Source organism: Marmota monax, unplaced genomic scaffold (genome assembly GCF_021218885.2).
Source record: "Marmota monax isolate L192 unplaced genomic scaffold, Marmota_monax_Labrador192_F-V1.1 WCK01_AAM20220418_F8-fsc00010, whole genome shotgun sequence".
Lineage (NCBI taxonomy): Eukaryota > Metazoa > Chordata > Mammalia > Rodentia > Sciuridae > Marmota > Marmota monax.
Window position 1 is genome coordinate 5,124,009 of NW_026692321.1, and position 23,491 is coordinate 5,147,499.

At 54.7% G+C, this 23,491-nt stretch overlaps 1 long non-coding RNA gene across 4 annotated transcripts in view; it reads left to right on the forward strand.

The window, feature by feature from the left end:
- Nucleotides 1-23,491, forward strand: part of LOC124090589 (uncharacterized) — a 49,101-nt gene that overhangs the window by 4,603 nt on the left and 21,007 nt on the right. For 3 of the 4 annotated variants that reach the window (XR_009226539.1, XR_009226538.1, XR_009226537.1), the window contains 2 exons: nt 8,091-8,202; nt 10,455-10,531. This is a non-coding gene — a long non-coding RNA (uncharacterized LOC124090589). Of the gene's footprint in view, nt 1-8,090; nt 8,203-10,454; nt 10,532-14,280; nt 17,560-23,491 lie in introns of those variants that run through there. The other variant, XR_006851145.2, reaches the window with a different exon arrangement.

Here is a 23,491-nt window from a genome sequence, read left to right on the forward strand (position 1 = left end):
TCCTTCACGGACCTTCATTCCTTCACCTTGGATCCTCCACCATCGAACCTTCAGTGGGGCTGGGGCTGGGGCTGGGGCTGGGGCTCAGCGGTAGAGCACTTGCCGGGCATGTGTGAGGCCCTGGGTTCAATTTTCGCACTGCATATAAATAAGTAAAAATAAAGGTCCATTGACAATAAAAAAAGGAAAAGAAATGATACTTAAAAAAAAAAAAAAAAAAGCACCTTCAGGGTCCAGCCCTGCAGGAAGGATGAGGGGTGGGACTAGCAGTGCCTGAGGCCAGGGCTTGGGACTCTGAGCCTGTGGCTACATCTGGGTCCCCTACCAACATGGGCTTCTTTTCCTTTCCCTACCGTTTGTGGGGGGACCCCTAGACTGCTTCCAGAGGTGAGTCTAGGGTGTCTCTGGTCCTAAGTACTACTAAGCCCAGTACTATTATTCAGTGTGGGCAGAAGGGTAGCAGGAACCAGAGGGGCTTGGCAATGGAGCCACCAAGAGCAGGGTCCCAAACAGTGGACCAGGACCAGAAGCATCAAGGTCCTCTGGTGTTTGCTAGAAAAGCCAGTTCTCAGCTCACCCTCCTGGCCCCAACCTGCGTCAGGGGTTCAGGGGCTGGGCTCAGAGATGGGGGTGCTGCTGAGCACATACCTGCTCTATTGCTTCCCACCATGGCCTTGGGCAGCTAGTCACCCCCAAACCTCGGTAGCCTGGGTGGCCAGCCTGGCATGTTGGGGTCTGCCTTAGTGAAGAGCCACGTCCTGTTCCTGGGACCCCTCGGGCCCTGGGTTTGGTCTGGGTCCAAAAGTCCACATTGGGAAACAGCTTAGTTTGGGTCTGAGGGGCTTCATCTGGGGAGGGACAAAGGAGAGTCAGGGCCCCTGCCTGTTGGGGGACAGTGCTGGAATACAGGGAGGGTGGACCAGGGGGAGGTTTCCCAGCCCCCAACTCGTGGCTTCTCTCTCTGTCCTTCCTGCATTGTCACCTTGGCAGGTGGCTTGCCTTCCTCTGAGCCAGCCCGCCCGCCTCTCCAGCTTTGCCCGACCAGACCTCTCGAAGGAGGCATCTGCACCTGCTGCCACCCACTCATGTGCCCCACATGGTGTCTTCCTCCTCCACCTCGCCTCTGACACTGTCCCTGAGACAGCTGGACTACCTACCGTTGATGTAGTGCGCACTGTGGCCAAGCGCTAGTCTATGAACTGGTGTTCTTACCATTTGCTCTTTATAACACCCCTTCACAGGTGAGGGACGGCAGACACAGACAGGCTAAGTGACTTATCCAGAGCCACACAGCCAGCAAGAAGAGGCACTAGCCTAGAGTTGGGCAGCCTGCTTGGTGACTGCATGTTGAACAAGACGTATCCTGCCCTGTGGCCATGCTCAGTCCTCACTCTGGCAGGACTGTCCTGAGCTCTGGCCGCTCCTTCTGTCTCCCTTGCTCTTGGCCCACCTCCCAGGGTCTTTTCCCCGGCCTCTGGGCACCGCCTGTGGAATCTCCACTCTCCTAGGTGCAGGTTGACTTCCCTGACGTTCATTCAGATGCTTCCACTTGGTCTCTCATGGGTACGGCCCCAAATTGCACCCCAAATCTGCTCACATCTCCCCAGCACGCGGGTTGTCTGCTGCTTCGCAGCTCAGTGGGCCCCAGAGGCCAGTTGCAGGATTTCCAGGCGGTTGCTATTTTGTATGTGGCCAGGAGGGGGAGCTCCCACCTTCCCGCTCCCTCACCTCACACCCCTGCCTACCTGGCCCTGTTGTCCGGTCTCATCTGAGTGGCCACACAGCCATGTCCCCTGTGGGTTATGGATGGCCCTACCCCGGCCAGGCCATGTCCGACTTTTGCTTTCCTCCAGTCTGTTGCACACACAGCATCCAGAATGCTCCATCAGCAAATCAGAAGGTGCCACATGGGTAAACCCGGGCCATCAAGTCTCCTGAGGACCCCTGAGCCCAGGTGCCTCATGGCCTCACCTGCCCGCCTTTCCTGGAACCTCCCGGAGCTGGAGCTCTTCTCACACGTCCGCCTCCTGCCTCCTGCCTTCGCATAAGCTCCTCCCTTTGCCTGGCCCTCACCTCTATCTAACTGTCCTAACGTGGCAGGCCTCAACTTGGAGGCCACGAGAAACCTTCCCAGACCCAGTGAGGCCAGATTAGAGTCCCCACTGTGCCCCGCTGGCCTCCAGCAGTGCTGGTTCGGAGCATTTGATCCTTTGGACTCGCACTTGTTCATTTTCCTGACGCCCCTGATCCCGAGTGGGGCTCTCTGGGCTCTTGGTAAATTTCTGAATGAGTCAGTGAGTACATGAGCCACCCGGGAAGCCACGCTGTCTGACTCAGCAATGTGAGGGTCATGCCACGGGACCAACTGAGGTCTGACTGGAGCCCTTGGCCCTGGCGGCGAGTGGTCTGTCTGCGGGGCTCGCCTCCTGCATTCCCCTCCAATCCAGGAGGACTGTGCCCATCTCAGCTCATCCCAAGCCTGCTGGGGCTGTCAGGACCCACAGGGTGGCTGGCTGCTGGGGCTTCAGGTAGGGGGCTCAGGAAGTTGAACTGAAGGCTGAGTTCTTGGGCGACACTGACTCTTCTTTCCTTGAGTGTCCCCAGCTCTGGGCTGGGCCTGTGCTCTGTTCTCAGGACTCAGGATGGCAGCAGACAGCCCCTGCTTCCCCCTGGGCTCTTCCAAGGTCGGAGGTGGGGTCTCAGATCTGCTTAGTGCAGTTGTTGTTGTTTTCAGTTTTCTTGGTAACCTGTTCTTGTGCAGATGTTCAAGTGATGTGGCAGGGACATGAGTTTTTGGAACTGTTGGCAGAAAACCCTTTGGCATCCCTGTGCTTCTGGAGATTTCTGGGGCCTCAGACTAGCTCCAGCTGCAGACAGCTGCCCGCCTTCTCACAGCATTCAGCTTTTGAGCCCAGCAGCTTCCTGGGCCCCAAATACGTGAGTGACCTTACTATTCTAGCCCTTCAGTGATCCCTGACAAACTCTTTCTGGTGTGTAGGTGGAATTCCTATTTTTAATAGCCAAGTTGTTGAGAAATCGTAGGACTTCTACTTCCATCTGAACGGAAGGCTTCCAGAAGTATTTGTATCTGTGCTTCCGTAGAATCCAGGGGGTCATCTTCCCCCAAGGACATCAGCAGGCGTGTGTTGGGGGAATGGAACTTCACCCCAGTGTGCTCACGTCCTCTGGGTAGAGTTGGGGAGGCATAAGGTAGTCCCGGGCAGGTGTCGGGGTGATGACCCTGTGGGAACTGTAGTGTGAGCACAGGGCAGAGTGGCCCAGGCTGCTGGATCAGGGAGGACGTCAAAAAGAGGTGGTCTTTCAGTTGGAGGGAGAGGCTGGGGAGGGGAGGGGGAGGCAGGGAGGAGGAGAGGGGCACTTTTGTTCTTGTAGTGGGTGTGAAAGAGCCCGTGGTCACAGGAGCCAGCGGCTCAGTGGTTGGAGTCAGGGGTGGGCCTGGTGGGTGGGGAGGACAGGGCCAGGTCGGCAGGGCCACAATGCCATGCTGCGGGGTCTGAACTCTGTACGGAAGCCCTGTGAGTTTTTCTGAGGAGTGACATGATCAGATTTGCATTCCAGCCAAGTCTCTGGTCTCAGGCAGCAGCCACCCTTCCCGTGGGCACCGCCTTCCCACGTGAACGCTTCTCTTCTGTTTGAATTGTTGTTTTAAAGTGCTGTTTCCAGCCCTCGGCGCTGATTTCCTGTCTCTGAATAGTTTTGATCTCTGGTTTGAACAGTGCTGGATTACAGAGAGGGAGACCAAGGGAAGAGAGTCCAGCCAGGGATCCAAGGGCTCCAGGGCCTCCTGGGGGGTGGGAGGGGATCACCGAGGCCCCAGGATGAAGGTCCTGCTGGGCAGGTATCCAGGGCCTGCCTGCCCTGCGAGGTGTGCTAAGGATCCAGAACTGTGGTTTTATAACTCAGACACATTGCGTGGTGTCTGAAAGCCATTTCATTAAATGCCACATAGATTCAAAATAGAAATTACATCTCTGGGACAAAGCCCATTGAGCGGGGAGCCAGGCACACTGAATTGGAACCAGTGTCATCTCACAAGGCAGGGATGGTGTGTCCAAGGCTGCCACCCACCTCCTCATTCACATCTGACCTCTCCAGAGGAGGCGGAGGTCCTGGAGGCCAGTCACCTGCAGTGAATCAGCCAGCTGGGAGAAGAATGGCAGCCCCTGGTCACATACCTCCAGCTGTACTTATGACTCAGGACCCTCAGCTGCTGCTGAGGAAGCCATCTTCTCCTCGAGGACCCCAGGGCTGCCCGAGAAGGTGTGGGCCTGAGTCACGCTGCTAGTGGGAAGCAGAGATGGCTCTGGACTCCCAGCTCAGGACTCAAACACGGTTTCTCTCTACCCCAGGACACTCTTTGTACCCCCAGGCTCTTTGTGTTTCAGAACCAGATGATGGAGAGGTGTGACCCGGCAGGACACCTGGGGAAGGGGCTTGGGCTGGGTACTTTTCAAGTCTGGAAACTTTGCTATAGGGGATCCACGGGGCGAGCAGCCCTGCATCTGCCTTCTGTCCCCAGCCTTCACCTGCTTTCTACCCAGTCAGCCACCAACGTGGCCACTTCTGGGGCCTGTCAGCCCAGCCTGCAGCCCTGGATGCTGCTCCTTCCACCACTTCTCCAGGTGGGCCAGGCTTGGAGGATGTCAGGAAGGTGGGAGGGGGCAGGCAGAGCAGGCCTTTGGGGGAGCACCTGGGATCCCAGGGTAGGCAGGGGGGAGCAGGGGGCAGGCCCATGGCAGGAGCACACACAGCACAGGGAGAGAAGCCTGGGCATTGGCTTCGTTGGCCATGAACTTGCGCTTTTTGTGTGTATTATTTCTTTCCATCCACTTGTGTGTGTGTGTGTGTGTATGTGTGTGTGTGGTGCTGGGGATTGAACCCAGGGCCTTGTGCATGCGAGGCAAGCCCTCTATCAACGGAGCTGTATCGCCAGCCCTTTCTATCCACTTTTTAAAGGATCATTTTGTTTTCTGACATTCATGTTGGATGCATACCTTGTTCCTTTTTGTGTTTACTTGTTTAGACACAAGTTACTAAAATCGTGAAATTTCCTGTGAGAACGCATTTAGCCAGAGTCCCACGGATGCTGCACTGGCTGCACTCTGCACTCCGGTGTTCTGGGCTGTTTATTTCTCTGCCTTCCTTGCTTTGGGTTTGACTTCCCTCTGACTCACGACTTAGGCATTTTCTCCCCAGGTGGCGGCTGTTCCCCTCCTTCAGGTTCCTCAGACATTTTTGTTTGATGGCACTGTTGTGCAACTGAGGGAATGCTGTTTCCATTAGTTCTTCTTTTCGGAATTCACTGAGCTCTTCCTTGTGGCCTTCTTTGATGACTGATTTTTGTGACTGCTTCATTGGTTTTTGGAAGAGCACGTTCTCCTTTCTGCTCCCTGGGTCCTTATTTGCATTTCATTTATGCATCTGTCACTGGATTATGAACTCGGTAGATTTTCAGTACGAATGTGGTTCTTTCTATTTCTCTGTCTCTTTTTTTCTGCCGTACTGGTGATTGAACCCAGAGGTGCTCTCCACTGAGCCACACCCGCTCCTTCTTTAAATTTTTAATTTTGTGACCCTCCTGCCTCTGCTGAAATTTCAGGTGTGTGCCACACACCTGGCTTCTATTTTTTCTTTTATGCCTTGCTTATGCTTTGTGAATGTTGGTGCTGCCTTCTCTGGATCATACCTAGTGAACTATTTGTTGTAAATTGTGCTCTTGCTCATACACTCTCTCATCTTGTTTAAAGCTTGTCAGGGTGCCATGTTCTTGGGTCCCACTTCTGTACTTCCTATGAGGAGCCTGCAGAAGACTCTGTCTCTTGAGTTCCCGGACACAGTGGAAAAGTCTGAGTCTAACTTGTACTTTTTATCCTTAGAAGGAGATTTGACTTTTCGGCCTGGTTGCCCAGATGGTTTTCTCCTTAGCTTTTTCCCTCCTTTCGTTTTACATTGTAAGTCTAGTCATCTTCTGTCCCCCACGACATCCCTGTCCTTTCAACCTGTAGATTCAAGTCTTATTTCTGGAAATTTTCTTGGATTATATCTTTGAACACTTTTGCTCATTCTTTCAGCCTTCCTTTCTGGGTGTGTGCTGGGCCCCTGGGTCTGTCACTCCTGCCCCTGGCTTGCCTTGCTGGGATGCTCTGGGGGTGTTTCCAGCAGTGCTGCTCCTGGGGGTGGTTGTAGGGCTGTGATGCAAACACGGCTTTGTGCTTCCTATAAACACGGCTAGCATGCGATTCCTTCTCTGATTTGCTTCTTCTGCTTCCTGGAGCCAATCCCAGCTGTGTTCCCAGTGCCACTGTCAGGAGCTTGGGCACCGGAGGGACCTCGGTGCGCAGCTGTGTTCTCCCCTCCCTGCTTCTTTCCAGAATGCTGCTCCGTTTTCCTGCCTTTGGCAGTCCTGGGCCTGTTTCCAGGTGGGGTTTTATTTTGCTTCTGTTCTCACTTGGAGATGGAGTTTGTATCGGAGATAGAGTTTGTTGCCAGGTGCAGTGGCATACACTTGTAATCCCAGTGACTCTGGAGGCTGAGGCAGGAGGATCACAAGTCTAAGACTAGCCTCAGCAATGTAGCAAGACCCTGTCTTAAAATAAAAGATAAAAAAGAACTGGGATGTAGCTCAGTTGTAAAGCTCCTCTGGGCTCCATCCCCAGTACCAACAAAACAAGACAAAACAAAATTAACAGACAATCAAACAAAAGGTAAGAGTTTGCATTCTGTTTCACTTTCTCATTATTTTGGGGTGCATTTCTTTCTTTTTTTTTCAGGTTTGTCAAGGTATAAATGATATACAATAAATGGTGCCCGTTTAATATTGCATTAGTCATTTTTTAATTATATCAAAATGCCCTAGGCAGGTTCTTTATAAAGAAAAGAGGTTTATTTAGTTTACAGCTTTGGAGGCTGAAAGTCTAAATAGCATCGCAGGCTCTGGCAAGGGCACCTTGGAAGATGGGGGAGGAAGAGATCCTACAGCAAAACATCAGCAGAGAGGCTGGGGTTCCGCTCTTCCTTCAAGGCAGAGCCCACTGATCTTAGGACCTCCCATTAGGCCCCCAGCTCTTTAAAATATCCTGCTCCCAATGTTGTTAAACTGAGGACCAAACTCCCAACCCCATGAACCTTGGGGGACAAACCACAGCAAATGTGTAGTATTGCCATGTTTTGACGCGTGTTCAACCCATGGGACCATCCCTGCACCGAGCCACTGCGCGTCTCTCCTCCGGCAGCTCCCACACACCCCTTGGTGGTTTCTTCTTTGTGTTCTTTCCTCTGCCCCCAGCTTTAGGTGACCACTGACCGCTTTCTGCCATGTAGATTAGATTGCATTTTCTAGAGTCCTGCTATCAATAGAACCTTGCAGCGTGTTTTCCTCTGCCGGCCCTGACACTGACCCTAAATATTCTGAAATAGGTCCAGCTGTTGTGGGTAATAGGTGGCTGGTCCTTCTAATGCTGTCTTTCCAATGCTGACACATGCTTTTATCCTCTTGGGTCAATAAGTAGGTGTGGGACACCTGAGTCAAATGGTAGGTGTATCTGCCAATCTCTTCCAAAGTGATTGAGCCACATGTCTGCAGCACGTGAGGTGAGCCGGGAGCTCCAGTCACCTGGTGTCCTGCCAGCAGTTGGTCTTTTACGTCCCAGCTATCCCAGTGCCTGGCTAGCATAGCCCCTGTGCTCTTCGGTGACATTTCACTCATGACCAACGGCACCTGTGTCTTTTCATGAGCTTGTTTTTCACACGTATCTAGGCATGTGCTGCATAAAGTTTTGCTCAGCGAGGGCCACAGATAAGGCCACAGCCCCTAGTCATTGGCCCCTAGTTATGCAGCAGCTCCAGGCCTGGGAGCAGCAGGGCGCTGACCCAGTGCTGGGAGGGAGGGAGGAAGCATGGGCAGCAAGGTCCTCTGTGTGGCCAGGGCACTCATGGGACACCTGGAGAGCTGAGGCCAGCACTTGGGGTCTGTTGCCCTGGGAAAGGGCTCCTCTGTGGTGAGAGAGACGCCACTGCACGTCCCTCCAGTTGTTTCTTCTTTATTGAGCTTGGGCCATGTGTGGTTTTAGGTGCTGGACAGCAAGGAGAGGAGGCCGGAGGAGGCAGCCTCCATGCTCAGCCCGGTACCTGTGCTTGGATTTCCCCGCGTGTCCCACGGAGGGCAAATACACATGTATGAAGGTAAGCACGTGAGGGAGCTCAGTGTTGTTTTTCTTCTACAGCAGAAGAGAGGACAGGAATGGGCCATGTCCACTGCGGGAGGCCGGGGAGAGGGAGCCTGAACCTCAGGTGTGGGGGCTGGGACAGCCCAACCCATGACAGGAAGCAGTGGGGTCACCCATGTGAGGCCAGGTGACAGCACAGTACCTGGTGCCTTGGGACACTCAGCCCCTGTGACCCTGTCCAAAAAGAGACCTAGAATAGCAGGTGAAGGGAGGACTTCTTGTCTGAAAGTAGTTCAGTGCTTATTACATTTTCATTGCTCATTATAAATGAAAAAATATGGCTTCTGGTTTATTCATCAGCCACGCAAACCTGGCCTACTGTGACCCTTCCCTGCAAGCTAGTCCAGGCGCTGGTCTGGCATGGCAGTGCGGTGTCTGAGGTGAGCTGAGGGGTAAATGCTGCCTCCAGAGGCCTCGAGGAGGACAGGGGCCACCTTCAGCCATGGGCAGCTCAGTTGGGGGGCAAAGCCTGTGAGGACACAGGTGAAAAGGTAGATGAGCCCAAGTCCTCCTGCTTTCCTGAGCCTTCTCAGCCTGGGTCAGGGCTGGGGAGACAGGAGAGGAAGACCTAGGGTGCTAGCTAGTTATGGTCACCTTGACCAAGACGTCTGACAAGAACGACGCAGAGGAGGAAGTTTATCTTGGCTCATGGTTTCAGAGACTTATTCCATTGCCAGCTGATCTGGGCCCAAGGTGAGGCAGGATATCATGGCGGAGGGCGTGGTGGGGGAGAGCCATTCAGTTCATGGCAGCCAGGAAGGGGAGAGAGAGAAAGAGAGAGGACGGGCCATAGGGAAGATGCACCTTCCAGGAAAGGCTCCCAGTGACCCCCTCCTCCTCCACTGCCACCAGCCTACAGTCCAGCCAGTCAGTCCACTCAAACTAGATGGAGTGATTAGGTTACAGCTCTCACAGTCCAACCATTCACCTCTGAACCTTCTTCCTGCATAACACAGGGGCTCCGGGGACCCCCACATCCAGACCATAACACCCAAGCTCTCTTCCCAGTGTGCTAAACCAAGCGCCTTCCTTGGTTCATACCTCTGCTACGTGCAGGGCATTTGCCTAAGCATTGTGAGGGGTAGACAGACCAGCCAACTTGGGTCTGGGGGGGCAGGTGACTGGGCTGCCTGGGGGGGTGGAGTGTCGGTCCTACCTGGCTCTCACCTATTTGCACCTGCTGTGCCTGGCCTTTGCTCCAGAGGGGGTTGCTTCAGGGCCCGCCATGCCAGGTCTCTGCAACAATCGGTTCACAAAGAAGCCTGGTGTGGGTTTGGAGCCAGACTCCTCATCTCCACTCTTCCTCTGCTACTTTCCTTTTTTGGGCAAATTGCTGAACCTGTGAGCCTAGTTCCCTCATCTGTAAAATGGGTTCTGAGCAAAGCTTCCAGATCAACACCCAGGGCTGGCAAACTCTTCTCCCTGCTCGGCTACCCAATGGGTGGCCTTCTCCAGGGAGAAGAGTCAGGGAGACCTGGGAGACCCAGAGCGGTGGGTCTTGGGGGCCGAGTGAGGCCAGGCAGGCAAGACCTGGCACCTTCTGTGGTGTGCCTGATCAGTAACCTGTGGATGACCATGAATTCAATATTCAAGTCTGTTCTGAAATGCAATTCTGGGCTACATTGTTTCTGGAAGTTTGGACAGAAAGCACAAAGAACTAAATTAAATTACCACAAAATTGCAATCACTGAGCTAATGACTGTGATAGAAAAGAATTGCAATACTTAAGTCCCGTCATTATACTAATAACCTTCGCACAGAAATACAAACATAACAATTGTTTGGCAAGAGTGATTTATTACCTGGGGAACAGAATCTGGGGGAAGAAATTCCTCCTGGCTTCTGTGAAGAGAGGAAAGGGCTAAGATTTCTTTTTTTGGTATTGGGGATGGAACCGGGGAGCACTCAACACTGAGCACATTCCCAGGCCTTTTTCTTTTTTCTTTTTTTTTATTTTATTTATTTATTTTTAATTTTTTATTGTTGGTTGTTCAAAACATTACAAATTTCTTGACATATCATATTCCACACTTTGATTCAAGTGGGTTATGAACTCCCACCTTCACCCCATACACAGATTGCAGAATCACATCAGTTACACATCCATTGATTTACATATTGCCATACTAGTGTCTGTTGTGCTCCGCTGCCTTTCCCATCCTCCACCATCCCCTCTCCCCACCTCTCCTCTTTTTTCTTTTGAGACAGGGTCTCGCTAAGTTGCTCAGGCTGGCCTTGAACTTGCAGTTCTCCTGCCTCAGCCTCCTGAGAAGCTGGGATTACAGGTAAGTGCCACCACTCCTGGATAGAGAGCTAAGATTTCTAAAGTGCCTACTGTGTGCCAGGATGCAGTGGTGGAGGTCCCTGTCCTAGGAAGTCCTGGTTCACATGGGCAGGGGGCAGCCAGGATGGCAGAGGCCATAAAGGGAAGGGGCCTTAGGAGGAGGGGGTATCAGCAGAAACCTGTAGGAGGTGGTGGCCTTGAGCTAGGCCTGGAAGCATGAGTAGGATTCAGGGGATCTTATTCCCCTTCCTCATCTCTTCTCCTCAGCCAGCTACAATCTGGCTTCTGTCCCCTGCTTTTGTCCTTGAAATGCCCTTCATGACTCCAGAACCAAAGGTGGGTCCTTAGTCCTCTTCTTTTATTTTAAATATATATTTTTAGTTGTAAAATCAAGATAGCACTCCTTGTAGGTGGACACGATACCTTTATTTATTTTTTATGCGGTGTTGAAGATCGAACTCAGTGCCCCACGCATCCCAGGCGAGCTCTACCACTGAGCCACACCCCAGCCAGTCCTCATCTTCTTTGGCTCTTAGAAGCATGTGTTCCTGGCTGCTTCTGTGGCCTCTGGACCCACCCTTCCCTGGGTCCCACAGCATCACCTGTCCCTTCCGCTGCTCCCCGTCCCCTCTTCTGTGTCCTCTCCCCTCCTGACCTCCACGCCCCCAGCTCAGCCCTCACCTCTCTTCCCTGTTGCTGGCTCCCACATCTCACTGGCCTCTCGGCCTCCGACCGACCCGCTGTGCACAGTTATCTCATTGTCTATGAAGCACTTCCCCCCCACCCCCACCCCGGGCTGTCCAAAAGACAGTCTCCTAAGCCAGATATCATAGATCAAAAAAGCTCACATCAACACCCAGGAAGTCTGCCCTGGGCCCAGTCCGGGCCCAGTCCTGACCTACAAGGGTGCTGCCAGCTGGGCATGGCCAGAGGGGAACCCTGCTGGCCTCCTACTTCTTGCGAATGCAAGCGGAGGGGATGTGCTCCTCGTCACCGCCCGGGCTCACTGTGCTGGGGCCACCTTGCTGATGTGGAGCTGGAGCCCATTCTCCGGTACAGAGAGTGTCCCTCACACAACACGCTGTGGCTTGTCCATCTGAGCCCTGATTGATATTGTGGCGTTTCCATTTTTAGAATTACGAAAGGTCCTATTTGAGGAGGTAAGGGCTGCCCTGCAGGAACCGAGGGGGTGCAGGGCGCAGGTGCCTGGGGCTGGGCTCTGAGGCGTCACGGCTGGCCTATTTATTTTAAATGAACGAGTGAATGAATTATGAATGAATAAATAAAGGAGAGAACAAAAGGAGAGGCGAGGGAATGAACCAATGTGCTTCTGAAAGGAGCATCGTGGGCGTCCACTGGGGATGGCCGTTTCCCTGGACCTTGCACACCAATCCTGGCCACAGTCCCCCAGGGCGGGGAGCGCCATCTTGATTTTATAGATGAGGAAAGGAAAGAAAAGCAAAGCTTGGAGAACCCAGGTCATTTAGCTTGCCCGGCCTCGGCTTGCCACCTGTCAACTGGGGAAGGAGGTCGAGAGGCTGAGAGGCCACTGTGCCTGGAGGGGGCTGTGAGGGCCATGGCTCAGAACTTCTGCCCCTTCTTACGACTTGAGCTCCCACAGTGTGTAAGTGGCCCGGCCCAGACTTGAACCTGCTCAACCTGTCCTGCTGCCTGCCTCGGGCACTTAGCAGACTCCAGGCCTTGCAGTGAGTAACTGAGGATGAGGGCTGGTCCCTGGGCCATCCCTGTCTTCTTGAGGCCATTAGGTTTAGGTCCTTCAGCCTGGAGGGTGATTGAACAGCTCGGTTCCAGTCCGCCCCGGGTACCCGGTGCCCTTCCTCTCCATCTGCCTCCCCTGAGGACGAGATTGGAATACAATTGCAATGGTCTGGCTCACTAATTTCATTTTCTGTGTCTGGAGTAATAGGGCCTCTTGAACTCATTACGTTTATTTAAATTCAAATAACAACCAGGTTGGTGGGCGGGAGAGGCTTTGCTGAGGAAGCCTGGTCATTCCCAACCAGGATGGCTCAGTGTTCGGCTGCTCAGTTGGGGCCCAGCAGAAGCTGACATTGACCTTGACCCCAAGTGGGCAGGCACCAGGGAGCTCCCCCCAGCACTTCACCTTCAGAGAACCAATTAGGCATGAGAACAGTGCCTTGGGGTCCAGTAGGGGCCAGCCAGCCAGCCCGCCCAGGAGATGGGTCTGAGCCTCTTCCTTGAATTAGCCATTTCCATTATGTTCTTGTCAGTTTCAGGCCAAATCTGCCCCAGGTTTTATTTCAATCTGGCACTGAGAGGTGAGGTGGGGGTGGGTGGCATTCCCAAAGGGATCTGTGTTCCCTAATGCGACAGAACTATTTTCTAGTGAGCCGGGGCACCCTCTGCTCAAGGGCTTCAGTGATTTAGGTCCTTCAGTTTGGAGGGTGATTGAACAGTTCAGTACCTGGGTGCTGTGATGGTGGTCACTGGGGACTCTGGCTACAGAGACGATAAACAAGGGACGCTGGTGCAGAGGGGTCTCAGGAGGCCACGGGAGCACTTCTCTCTTCACTGATTCCTGCCTTCAGCCTTGGTCCTGTGCTAAGTCCCTTGGCTCTCCCCAAGGCCTCTCCTCTTGGCTGACAGTGTCTGCTCAGTGTCTGCTCCCGTGTCTTGGTCCCCTCCTCTGTCTAGTACCATCCAGGCTGCTCCCCTTCCAGGAAGCCTCCCTGGTTGCCTTCGGATGCATCTTTCTTCTTGTTCCCCAGAATTTTATGCCAAAACCCAAATGCTTTCTGGGCTGACAGGCTCTCTCCTCCTGACAAGGAGCAGGGCCAATGTAGATCGATCCTGGGGTCCCCAGTGCCCACCCAGAGAGGATGCTCAGTGGCAGCTCTCTGAAATCCAACAGAATTCCCTGGTACCCGGCCCCTCCCCTTCCTTCCTACATTCACCGTAGGGTTCCGGTCCCCTCACTCCTCTGCCTCTGTCCCAGGACCACCTGCGTAGCCCCCCACTGCCAGCCGGCTCAGGCTCAGCAGATGTTGATGCTTCTGCTTCTGGGACCTCACAGCTGCTCTGCCGGTCCCCCACGGCCTTTCCCCAGCCATCCTGGCCCCAAGCCTCACCCCAACCCTGTTCCTCTTTGGAAGCATTACCCCACTGGCTGCTCAGGTTAGGACTAGGTACCGGATGCAGGGCCTGGGCCACCTGGCGCCACACTTTGCTGCCTCCTAGGCTGGTGGCTCTTTATTAGCTCAGGGTTCAATGCTTGGACTTTGATGTGGCCTGGGAATCCTTGGGCAGATGTGCAAGAACCCAGTCTCCCTCTGCACATGTGCCAAGTGGCTGTGGCCTCACTGCGTGGGCTCCACGGGGCAGCCTGCAAGAGGACAGCACTGCTTTATTCTCCAGACGGGCAAACCAAGGGGCCCTGAGGTGGAGGGCCGGCCCAGGTATACAGAGCTGCGGTGGTACCAGGTCATAGGTGAGGAGCCACCTGGCTTCTCCCACAGGCTGCAGACCTCGTTCAGAATGTGCAGATTCCTAGAGTGTTCTGGGGTTGCCTGTCAACCACGGCCACCTCTCGGTCAATCTCGGGTTGCAGATGCAGCATTTTGGTGGAGAGGTTAGTGGTGTGAGTTGTGAGCACCAGCCCAGGAAGCGGAGCCTCAAGGCAAATATCAGCTCTGCTACATTTTGCTGTATGACATCTGGGCCCTGGTTTTTCCACATGGGATAAAGGACCTCTTTCTTCTCTGTCCCCAGAAAAACTACAAGACCGGCTTTCCTCAGCCTGCTCACCATATGGTGCCCCAAGCAGGAGAAAACCATCTGCAGGGGCTGGGAGTCCTTACCATCTTGGCCAAGATGACTGTGCGTCTTAGATTAGCTAGTGGTCCATCCGAGGGAGAGCCCCTGCTGGGAGACTTAGCTTTCAGTTGGGTTCAACCTCCCCTCTCTGAGCCTTGGGCACTCATCTTCACAATGAGGCTGTTGGACTTGCTGCTCCTATGGCACCAGCAATTCATGACTGCATGCTCTAGGTAGTGACTAGTGACCTGTGGCGAAGCTGATCAGGGGGCTCTGGGGCATTGTCACCCTACAGCATATCCCAGAGACAGCCTAAGGCTCACTGCTGTCAAGAACTGCTGGTGGGGGCAGGGCTGGGCAGGGGTGGGCAGTGGTGCCTGCTCTCCTGCAAGCAGGGCCCGGGTCCTGAGCTCATCATCTAAGCAGGTAATTATGTGTGTGCTTTGTTCACTACACAAAGGGGCTCTCAGAGAACTTGGAGGGGCTCTGCTTCCTGGCTGATTTGATTTTTTCAGAGCTGGAGTGTGAAAATCAAGCTGAACCTGCCTAATTGTGTCTGGGAAGGCGATTCAGAGAGGCTCTCTTGGAAGGAAATCAGGACAATTAGCTCTTGGCTGCGGGGAGAGGGGGGTGCAAGCTCATGATAGCAAATGTCAGCCTGTTCCGGGGAACCAAAGGGCAGCACAGGGCGAGAGTGGGAAAAGGAGGGGCGTCCGCGGCTGCTTCCCAGGGGCTGGTTAGCGCCCACCGCCTGCGGGAGCATAGGCTCCTGGTGCGGGTGCCTGCGGGAGCAAAGGCTGGGGCGGGTGAGGGAGAGTGGGGTGCTCACCCGAGTCTTGGGGTTTGGCCACGTGGCCTTGGCAAGGCAGGAAGCCCGGGGTCTCAGGTTCTCTGCGTCTGCCCAGTGAGCTCTGGCACAGCGAGCAGAGGGAGCCCACTCACCCCGGGTAGCGGCCGGTCCAGCGGGAGGGTGCGGAGGGGCTGGGAGAGGCCCGTGGCCTCGCTCAAACGGGGCGGCGCAGGGTCGGGCTCCAGCTGGCCCAGCTGCTCTCCGGGCTGCCACGCTTTCTGTGTCACAGAGGAAAATTCTAACTCTAACGGCCTCTTGGGCTTCCAAGGCAGAGAGGTGGGGTCCGCCTTAGCCTTGCCTGTTCTGAGCTCTGCGACGTTACAGAGGCTCCTCGGCCTCTGCACGGCTTCCTAACCAGACGCACCTGGCATCCAGCGCCCCATCTGGCACCACGCCTGTGACAACTGCCCATTGTCCCTCCTGTGGCATCAGGAAACTGGGGTCCATGAGTCCACTTCCCAGTCACCAAAGAGTGTGTGTGTGTGAGTGGGTTTGTGAACGTGAGTGGGTATATGTGATGTGTGTAGGTGTGGGAGTGAGTGTGCATGGCTGTGTGGAAGTGAATGTGAGTGTATGTAAGAGTGTGAGTATAAGTGTGTGAGCATGTGCACATGTGAGTGTGTGCACATGAAAGTGTGAGGGTGTGGGTCTGTGATTGTGAGTGTATGTGTATGCATTAGTGAGTGTGAGCTGGGTGAGTGGTTATGGGAGTGTGTGTGTGAGTGCATGAGTGTGTGTAAGAGTGCATGTGTTAGTGTGAGTATATGAGTATATGTGTAGCTGAGTGTGTGCATGTATGTGAATGTGTATGTGTGTATATGTGTGAGAGGATACATGTGTGTAGAAGTTTGAATGTTTGTGTAAATATGTGTATGAGTTGTGAGAAGTGTATCTGAGTGAGTGTGTCAAAGTGTGTGAATGTGTATAGTGTGTATGCATGCAGTGCATGAGTGTGTGCATGGGTGTTTGAATGTGAATGTGAGTGTGTGTTGGATAGACGTGCTCCTGGATGGAGTGTGTCTTTCCGTGGGGCCCAGGATATGCGCTTCATTTTTTATTTATTTTAAGGGAAGCGGCCTGGTTTGGGTGGAGCCATAGAGCGGCATCAGAATCCGACACCCCAGGTGGGCAGTGATCATGTTCTTCAGCTCCTGTGTCTGTACATAGAGATGATGGTCACACCAGCTTCCAAGTGAGGGTCAAACTCTTTGATACACTCGGAAGTCTTGGCACAGGGCCTGGCACCACTGTTGTCACCGACATTGTGACTGAATGGCTCAGGGTCCCACTAGACACGCTAGCATGGGATGTGAGAGGAACCCACCCCGGTGGCTGGAATGAGGATGCCAGGGCTCAAGTTCAGGCAGCACCCACTGGCAAGGGGCATGTGGCATCCATTTGGCTTGGTCTATCTTGAGATGCTCCAGTGTTAAATAATTTGGATCCCACCTCTGAGAGAGGACACAAGCCTCAGGCTGCTTGCAAAGGCAGAGTTGTAGAGGAGGTGGTGGCATGTGTGGGCGTGGCCAGAGAATCCAGCCCCAGAGCCAGCCCTGGTCTGATCTGAGGAGCCTGGGCCCCACTGTCCCCAGCTGTCCACTGGGATGTGAGACCTGGAAGTGTGCATTGCCCTCTGTGCCCTGTGCACGCTGTGTATTGTGTCTGTGCAATTTCTCACACCCGTTTGGTAGGTGGGATGGGGGCGGGCAGGGAAGCAGGTTTGGAGTCAGGGTGGTGAGGCCCTGCGCAGTGCAGGTGGAGGTGGCCGTGAAGGAGGGGCAGCCAGGGGCCCTGGGGTTGGATAGCAGCTCCCAGCAGTTTGCTAGCTCTCCTGTGGGCTTCGGAAGGCTCTCTTGCCTTAGGTTTGGCCACTTGGCATGGAGCACATGGCGACCTCTCCAACATGGCCTCTGACGGTGGCCTCGTGGTGGCCCACCTGTGAGGAACACATCCTCCGTAAAGCCTTAGAGACCACAGGTCCTGAAGCCAGATTTAAAGTTAGGTGGTCAGTGTAGTTAGGTAAATCGGGTCTAATATCGAGTAAAATCGAAAATGAAGGCTATGCTGACAATGATTCAGAGAAAGGCAGGACAACTCATGGAATGTTAATGAAGTCCCGGAAAGGCCCTAGGCCAAAGTCCACCCCAAAGAAATGTTAATGGACCCAGGAAACAGCCCCCAACAGATTTGGAGATAGCCCATCCCAGAGAAGTGATAAGCCCATCCCAAAAAGTGATAATTAAGTCCTTCCTGCCCGTTTGGCCCACCTGTGTCCTAACCCTTACCCCTCACCAGAACTATAAAAAGGGGAGACAACCGCACTTCCACAGATTCCACCTCTTGGGTCCCCTTCTTCCTCCGGGAGAAGTCTTTTCTGCTGTCCTTTAATAAACTTCTTTTTTTTTTTTTTGAGAATTTTAATATTTATTTTTTAGTTATTGGCGGACACAACATCTCTGTTTGTATGTGGTGCTGAGGATCGAACCCGGGCCGCACGCATGCCAGGCGAGTACGCTACCGCTTGAGCCACATCCCCAGCCCATCTTTAACAAACTTCTAATTTCTACTCTGACCTTGCCTCGGCGTGCTCTCTGATGTTATTCTTCAACATTGGGGAAGCAAGGACTCGTCACCGGTCAACAGCGGTAACAGTCCCATTTCCTGAGCAGAGCTGAACAGTTATTTTACACTTCATCTAATTGATTAAAGTGACTCTGAATTAACGGGGCCTTTCAGAGCTGAGTGTGTGTGTGTGTGTGTGTGTGTGCATGTGCGTGTGCCGCAGTCTGGCTGGGCACAAATCACGAGCCACTGAAGCAGGAACAAACTTTATTTTTGAACTCCACCAAAACACTTCACACACGCTCCTGGGGAATTCTCTCGAATGCCACGCGGCTCCTCCAGGAACCAGCCACCGGAAATATCTCCTCCGGAAATCCCTCCTCCTGCACTTCCCCAACCAATGGGAACTCTCCGGGAATCCCCAGGAGAACTCCAAAGTAGCTGCCCAGGCAGATATGCCTCCCCTGTCAACCAATACTATTGGCAAAATGCCAGGGGCCATTCCAACTCGGCTGTGGCTCTCAGCACGTGTGTGAAATCCAGAGCCAGCTTTAGGCCAAGCTGCAGGGCTAGGCGAGAATTGGGTGGTCCTTCTGGACCCTGCTCTCTGCCATTCCTGCCTTTCCACCTTCCTCAAATTCCCAAAGTCATGTCAGCCCTGGCTCCTGGCTGGCTTCTGTGCCTTTCTGCAAACACCAGCCAGGATACAGCTGCATGGGTTGGGGTCAGGTGCATCACAACTGCTGGATGCTCCCAGTGAGTGTCAGGCCAACGAGTGGGGCGTTGGGCATCCTGTCCCCTTTATTCCCCATGGTGTCCCTGGAAAGCGACCCTATGGCCTACTCTACAGCTGGAGAAACTGAGGCCTGTTTGTGGTGCACAGCCTGGGCGGGGGGTGAGGCTGGGACAGAAGCCCAGGCCCCATTTGCTGCCATTCTCCTGCCACTCCGACGCTGCCGTGAGAGTAGGTGAGGTTGCCACCTATTTCTGGGCACGGAGAGGACACCTGCTGAGTGCAGCTGGTTCCACAAACACGACCATGTCCAGAATGGTGCTGGTTTGCTCTCGGGCTCTCCTGAGAGCTTTTACACCTTCCAGGGAGGGGGCAGGAAAGACTTTGGCCCCTGACCCTGTAAGGAGACTGTGTGTCCAAACATGCCACTTGTGACAGGGACAGGCTGCAGACACCTTGCTGGGGCTGATGTAGCATGAGGGAAAGGCCTTGGGAGCAGGAGTGACGGCTGTGCCTTCGGGAGCTGTTTGATACTTGTGTATGACACCTGTCAAGAGGCCTCTCCGGAGACACAGCTCACATGTCACATCTTCCTTCCGAGCACGGCTCCCTCGGCTGCGTCCATCCTGACCATCTGTCTGCCTCAGTTTCCCTGGGTCTGGATTGCACCTGCTCCACAGCAAGTGGTTGATAAATGATGGTTAGTTGAACAAAGTGAGGGGTGAGTGAGCAAGGGGAGTGAATGGCAGGAAGCAGAGGCTCCCTCCGTTGGCACTGAGGACAGCAGATCTGAGGTCCCCCGCGGTCTTCTCTTGAATGGTCTGGCCAGGATCTCACTGCACAGCAAGGACTGCCTCTGGCCCTACCCAGCTGCAGGGGCTGACAAACACCCCTTGGTGCCAGAGCCAGCCCATGAACACCATTTCTGCCCTGGGTCACGCTCAGCACGGCTGGCTGGAGATTTGCTAGGGAGGCCAAGGTGTGAGATGACCCAGACGGCAGGCACTGGGCAGGCCGTCGGGGTGGCGGGTGTGTTCTGTGTGGGGTGGCGGGTGGTGTGTCCTCTTGCTCTCCTGAACGCTCAGCCTGTGCACAGTCCCCTGGCCAGGTGCCTGTGAGGGTGAAGGTCCTCCCCCACTCTCCAGTCCCCCTCCCTGGCTCTGCCTGCTCACTGACTTGCCCTGGATCCAGAGTCAGTGGAGCAGAGGGATCGGGGCTCATGTCCCCAGCCTGGCTAGCAGTGGGCTAGGGCCATGTTTTCCTTATGGCACTTATTTATGGCCTGCCTATCCCCCTTCTCCAAAGTGCAGATGATGGCGGCTGTTCTGATTTCCCTTCCCACACCAGCAGGATGGCGGGCGGCCTTGGAGCGTATAGGCCCTGAGGTCAAATGTCTGTCGCCCAGGGCTTGTCTCCAGGGCTTTCCTTTTCCAACATGCCTGAGTGTCTGGAGGGAAACCTTTCCTCGACCTTAGGTTCAGTGTTGGGGGCCTGCACATTTCACCGACAATAGAGCAGCAAAGACAAGGTTGTTCACAGGCCTCAGGAGCGGCGGGGTTTACGTGCTTAACTAGTAGGAAACGGGAGTGGGGAGAGGCAGAGGTGCCATTGCCAGCTCTCCTCGGCTCAGGCTCCTGGACTCCTTTCCAGTTAGGCCTCGCTTCCAGGCTCCCTGTTCATCCCTGCCCTGTCCAACTGCAGCACAGCCTGAGGGATCAGGCTCGCCAGAAGTCCCCCTCCCCCACCTCTGAGAGCTGGCCTCCACCTCTGGTCACCTGGTGATGGTGAAGGTCCCCCCTCCCTCTCCAGTCCTCCTCCCTGGCTCTGCCTTCTAGTAGCCTGGCCTCTACTTCTGATCTCCTGGCCTGACCTCCGGTCACCTGACCCCCACCTCTGGTCACCTGGCCTCCATATCGAATCAGGCTTCTCATCCTCCATCATCCCCAGATGACGTGGGATTTCCTGTCTGCCTTCAGAGACTCCTGTTAGGTCAGCTGAGGCAGACCCCCGTGCCCTGGTGCATGCCCCGGTGCTCTTCCATGTGCTCACCTGGACCACCTGTGAATTCCCACCTTTCCTTGTTCTGTTGTGTGAGCCGGTGGGTCTCTCTCCCATTGCACTGTCCCGTTGCACTGGTCCCTGGGCCTGTCTTGACAGTTCTCTTGAATAAAGTTCGGCTTCGTACCGTCTTTAAGAAGTGTTATTGACCAATTTTTAAACATTTTTGTTTATTTATTTTTTACAACAGGCCCAAGTGGCCTGCTGTCTTCTTGACTGGAGGCCCCTCCCCTGGGGAATTTATGGCAGTTTCAATCTCCAGTCTCCTTCCTGGGAGTGGAGCAGCCCCTTCAGAGAGAAGGGATTTATGGAACCTCTTTTCCAGAAGATTCTGTCTCACATACAGACAGCTCCCAAAAGGCTTCTTTCTGCATCTGTGGAATCTCAAATGTCTTCTGTTTAACAAACCTTCACACCAACCCTGGGGGTCAGCGTGGGTCCCCACACTTCTGTGACTCCCGACCTCCTCCACAATCAGGTTCCATGATGTGCGGGCCCTGGCGGCTCCTGATCCCTGGGCTCTTTGCTCCTTCCCTCCCTCTCTTCTCCCTTCATCGTCTGCTCGTTTCCTCCTTCTGCACCCAGTCTAACCTTCAATCCAGCCTTATTTCACTACCCGATGTGTGCAGCTGTACCACAGGCTGCTCCAGCAAGGGATCCCAACACCCCTATTTCACCCATTATTTAGCAAAGAGCACCCTTCTAGATGCTGGCCACCTGTTTTGATAAGTTGAAGCACCCCTTTCGGGTTTCATCATGAATACACAACACAAGGGGAAGTGTCTGAGATTACCTGCTGGGTCCAAATGCTCTCATCAGGGGGACTGTCTGTGTTCTAAAACATGCCCTCCCGTGCCCTGTCACCTCAGAGAGGAGACAGCAACGTGCTCCACACGGGACAAGTTCTGATTTTTGCTGCAGGAACAGTAAACTATGAAAACCCAGCACAATGGGAAGGGCCTGGGGAGGGGCTTGAGGGGTAGGGACCAACAGTGCCCCCTCGGAGGGTGCTAGAGGCTGGGACACTGCTGCTTGCTGGAGGGGCCTCAGAGTGAACCCCCTTTCCTGGTCCCCTGCACTCTTGGATGATCTTAGAAGAGGAGCTGAGTCTCTCACTGGACTCTGGCGCTAGAAGCAGGAGATGGGGCTGAGGCCTCCGGGAGGCATGAGCTCCCAGGAGTCTGCCGATGTCTTGGGGCTGGCTTTGAACTTCGGCCCACACTGGGGGAGAGGAGGGAGATGTGAGTCAGTTCCTTCTAGTTCCTGACACCTGGATGTCCTGATGCTGACACCCACCTGACAGAGACTGTGATCCAGATGCTGGAACTAGGAAGAAGGACCGTGGGAGAGCCCCAGCCCGGTCCTGCACTCGGCCTGCTGGCTCTCGCTGTCGCTGAAGGCGGCTCAGGGAGGCCCGGGGACTCAGACTCTCTGCAGGGAAGGGTTGCCTTTCTCTGCTGCAGCACGGGGATAACCCAGGCTCCCAGCCTTGAGCTCCTGCGCTTGCCGGGACCTGGGCAACACTGTCTCCTTCCCAGGGTGACCACTCCTGGTTTCCCCATGAACTTCCACATCTTCCCCTTGACTGGATCCTGAAGTTTGTTTCTGAGGCCAAGCAGGAGCCTGGAGCCCTGGGAGCTGGTTTAGCTGTCATGGAGCTAAACATTCCTCCTCCCGAGGAGGGGTCCCAGGTTGCTGAACAATGTTTCGTTGGCTTTGATCTTGCCTAGTGGTGAAGCCAGGCAGCCTCTAGCTGGGCGGTGGTGGTGGGGTGCTGGTGGGGTGTGTTGTCTGCCTTGTTGTCTTCTCTGGTGTGTGTGTGTGTGAGAGAGAGAGGGGGGCGGAGAGCGCACATGAAAGGTGGGGGCAGAGAGAAGGGTTCCAAGGAGACGTCTGCCAGCTGATGAGCTCAGCCACCCTTGGTGACTGCAGCATTCGGATCTGTAATGGGGTCAGAGATGGGCCCTCTCCAACCTCCTCTCCAACCTGCCTTCCTGCCACTGGCAGGAGCTGTGCTGTTGACTGGCACAGCAGAGAAAGCCAGGGCCACCCACGGGCCCTCTGTGCCCCTGGCCAGAGCTCTTTGAAAGGCCCACAAAATGAGCCACTGATTAGGAGCCAGAGGCCAGAAAGAAGGTGTTCCTAAATCAAGAGGACAAGAGGCAGCACAGGGAAAACAGGCCACCTGGGCCACCGTCCGCCCTCGGAGATGCATGCTGGGCCCTCGTGGTGGCCGCACAGACCCAGGCAGTGAGCCCGCAGCGCCCTCCTCCTTGGGCTTGGTGAGCAGCCACATCTGCCCAGGGAGGGAGGGATTAGTGGTCAGACCCAGGGGAGCACCAGGGAAGACACAGAAAGAAAAGAAATGGGCTGAATAAAGCTGGGGGACACGACCTTGCGATGCTGTGGTCTGCACTTCCTGAGTGTCAGCCACGTGCCAGGTACTGGGCTGGGGACCAACAGAAACCCTGGCCCTGTGGGGCTCAGGATGCAAAGGGCAGGACACGGTGCCTGGAGGGTATCCCCAACCTGCTGGGGTCTGGGAAGACTCAGGAGAAGATGTTGCTTCCAACCATGCAGAGGGCGGGTCTCAGAGCTGAGAGGGCCCAGGAACCCATGGATCCAGGCCGTGGCACCCCAGTTGCCAAGGTCCAAGGATGAGGAGGGGCATGGGGGTTTGCGTGTGTTTAGCGTGAACGCACTGAGGTGGGCACATGCCAGGTTTGTGAGCCAGACAAGCTTGGGGCAAGCGTTGCCCTGACTTCTCACTGCTGCGTGACCTTGGACCTGTTAGCTAAGCACCCTGCTCTAAGTAAGGGGTACTGATGCCTCCCCCGAGGGCCTGGAGGCTCAAGGGGTCCATGAAGGTGAGGGGTCAGTGCTGTAGTGGCCTTTGGTTCATGCAAACAGGCTCTGGGGGACCAGGGCAAGTGGATGGAGCAGGAAGCCCTGCTGAGACATGC